Raw genomic sequence first — 3,501 nt, forward strand, 5'->3', positions numbered from 1 at the left:
TTAGAGGACCAAATTTAATTAGCATTCTGGCCTAACATTCCTAGATAATTCAATTATCCAATAGAGTGGGTAAGTATTCAGCTTTCCTCTACAGGAGACTGAAAATACTCATGAGGTACCATGTTTATAAGCCACAACAAAAAGAACTGAGACAAACTGATTTATATATCACTAAACCAGTCCCAATACGCTTCTTCTTAGTACTCTATGTTGCATGATACCTGAAGGAATTACTGAAGTCAAAACTTGGCTTTTTCCTTCTTTTACCATTTGCTGCACCTCTGAGGATCTTGGAGATGGTAGTCCACCTGCTCCAAAGACAGTATCTTCAATATATGGCATTGTGCCTAACGAATAGGAGGTAAAAATCAAACTTAAAATAAGGTGTTCAGGCAATGGAAAAAAAGATAAAAAGAAATAAAAAATAATTCAAGGCAGGGAAGCCAGTAAAACTGAAATTTCCATAGGCACACAAAGCATATATGCTTATAAGAAAAAGGCAGCCCAACTCAATATAGGCTAGAAGTAGTCTGAGAGAATAAGTAAAGACATCAGATAAACTACCCACTCTATAACTACACCAGAGAATGTAACAGTCAACAGGTTACACAAAACTCTGAAGAAAAATGTTCAGCAAACAGGCTATATTTCTACTTAAGCAGTACTGACTGGTGATAAGCGGATTATCAAAGACATTTTGAAAAAACAGAATTGGCAGATTAGATGTCCTTAAAAATAGGACAAAGTTACAACAAATTCCATATCAGATTAAATGCCTACAATGTGATAAGGATGAATTTTATTTACAAAAGATACAGAATGTTTCATGGTATTTACATAGCTTTTTGAACCATTTAAAAACCACTATCATATTTTTAAGGTAAAAGCATGTTAAAAATACAAATATTGACCAACGGAGGACTGGATAAACTATACTAGGTCACATAATGGAATATATGCCATGTATATCATACTAGAGTATGGTTGTATCTCAGCACATCATCCCTGTAAAAATGCTACAGTTAATCCAAGCCAACAAAATTGGGAAAGGAAATGTGTGTGTATGTCTATGTGTGCATATGTATTCACAGATCGACTTAGGAACACTCAGACACAGAACATGCTATGTTCTACAACAGGTTCATTAACTCTATTACCACCAATCACTAGCTCTAAGGATCATGTGCACAGTCATTTCTGTTTCAGCCATGTGGCTGTTAGTACACAGCACATTTGTTTTATTTTACTTTGAGGTGATTAACATTATATTAAAAATTTACTTATGAGTGATTTTTATTATAGAAAACTACATTTTTTAATGTCCCCATAAATCTACAATTCACAAATCTGTTGATTTTTTTAAAAAGAATATACATGTTTATAAAACCTAAATAAAAGTACAAAATGAAGTGAAACTCTACCACCAACATAATATTAACAATATCTTAGAAATTCTTTTCAGAAAAATCATGTTTATAATAGCATATAAGTATTTATGGACACATTTTACATATATTACATGAATACATACCAATTCCACTCACATCAGTTAATGAAACTTAAGTTAAAAAGCAGTGACTGTTGAAAATATAGAGATAAAATTATAAAAAATGAAAGAATTAAAAACAGAAAATGACATGAAGACAAATGATTCTAATGGACAAATGAGACGAAGCTGGGATCATGAATAGGAAAACTTACCAGCCTATACAATGAAAAAGAAGAGATGAGAAAAATTATGAAATTGAAAAAAATTGTGAAGCTATTGCTAGAGCAGTGTCTCTCAAACTGTACCATCTATACGAATCACTTGAGGATCTTGTTAAAATGCAGATTCAGATTCAGTAGGTCTAGGGTGGACCAGGATTCTGCATTTCTGACAAACTCCGAAATAATGTTAATGTTATTGGTCCTTGGACCACATCTTGAGTAGCAACAGTCTAGACTACAGCAGCACTGTCCAATAGAAATATGTGATCCACACATGTAATTTAAATTTCCTAGTGGTCACAGTATAATAAAAACAAAACAAAGGTGAAATTAATTTTAACATATTTTATTTGACCCTAAATATTATATATTCAGTATATTTTCACTTTATGTAATCAATGTAAATAAAATTAATGGTAGATTTTTATTCTTGTTTTTTCCACTAACTTTAAAATAGTGTATATTTTACAATTATACCACATCTCATTTTGTATCAGCCACATTTCAAGAAGTTAATACCAATGTGCCTAGTAGCTAACATATCAGACCATGCAGGTTTACAGCACATAAGGATTTTTAAAAATCACCCAAGGAGCTTTTAAAAAATACCTATAACCAGTCCTCATCTTTGAACAATTAAAACAATCTTTGGAATAGGGCTAGGCACTGGGAGTTTAAAAGCTCTTCAAGTGATTCTCATTTGCAGCCAGCATTAAGAAGCACCCTGCTAGAGAGTCGAGTGTTACTTGCACAAATATGTATAGAAAGACAAGGTGGAGTACAAATGCTGTAAGCTAAGAAATTTCTTTCAGGGATCATTAAAGACTTCATCTGTCACAAAAGTCTTAAAATACAGACAAAGCTGGTTTATTTTTGGAAAAATATGCCCAATAGGATGTTATGCCAGATACAAGAAGAATATGCCCAGTTTTAAGGACCAACTCACACTTCTATTTGCTGAAAATATATCAAAGGAATACAAGCTAAGTCAATTTAGACTTAAGAAGAAATGGCCTGCTCTCTTTTGAGAACCAAACTTTCTTCTAATTAGAATGTCTTTATACAGCTACCCATATCTTCATTTGAAAGAATTAAGACTGAATTAGGAGTATAAATCAGAACATCCATTATTAAATTGAGTAATTAAGACATATTGCTTCATTCAACAAATATGTACTGGGTGTTTAAAACCTTTCAAAGGCTTTCCATTGCAATTAAGAGGGAGGTTTACTCTTTACTCTTCTCTCTTCCTATTATAACCCTGTCTGAAGCTCTACCTTTATACCTGCATACTTACCTTTTCCTTACTTTCCCAAACCACTTTCCCCACCCCCCTGTCCAACAAACATGTGCATACATGCAGGTGCACAAACACTGCAGCAGTAACTCTAAAATTCCCCTAAATTCTAGATCAGCACTATTCAATAGAAATATGGGAGCCCTATATATAATTTTAAGTACTCTAGTAGCCACATTAAAAAAGAGAAACAGGCAAAAATGAGTATTTTATTTAACCCCATATAGCCAAAATGTTATCATTTCAATATAAATAATTATTGAGATAATTTACATTCTTTTTTCATACTAAGTCTTCAAAATCCAGTGGGTATTTTATAGTTCACATTTTTACATCTCAATTTGGACTAGCCACACTTCGAGTGCTCAATAGTAACATGTGGCTACTGGCTACTGTACTGGATGGCACAGCTCTAGCTGTCATGATCACTGCCCTAGGACTTATCACACATGTATTTCTCTAGTCCATCTTCCCAAGTCCTGTGGTGTCTGCCC

At 33.2% G+C, this 3,501-nt stretch overlaps 1 protein-coding gene across 2 annotated transcripts in view; it reads right to left on the reverse strand.

The window, feature by feature from the left end:
- Positions 1-3,501, reverse strand: part of MSANTD4 (Myb/SANT-like DNA-binding domain containing 4 with coiled-coils) — a 17,358-nt gene that overhangs the window by 10,386 nt on the left and 3,471 nt on the right. The window contains exon 1 of one of the 2 annotated variants that reach the window (XM_012659162.1): positions 222-284. The exons of the other annotated variant lie outside the window; for it this stretch is intronic. The gene's annotated coding sequence lies outside the window, so the exon portion shown is untranslated. Of the gene's footprint in view, positions 1-221; positions 285-3,501 lie in introns of those variants that run through there. 2 annotated transcript variants of the gene reach the window in all.

The sequence above is a fragment of the Propithecus coquereli genome, unplaced genomic scaffold, assembly GCF_000956105.1.
Source record: "Propithecus coquereli isolate 6110/MARCELLA unplaced genomic scaffold, Pcoq_1.0 Scaffold6, whole genome shotgun sequence".
Lineage (NCBI taxonomy): Eukaryota > Metazoa > Chordata > Mammalia > Primates > Indriidae > Propithecus > Propithecus coquereli.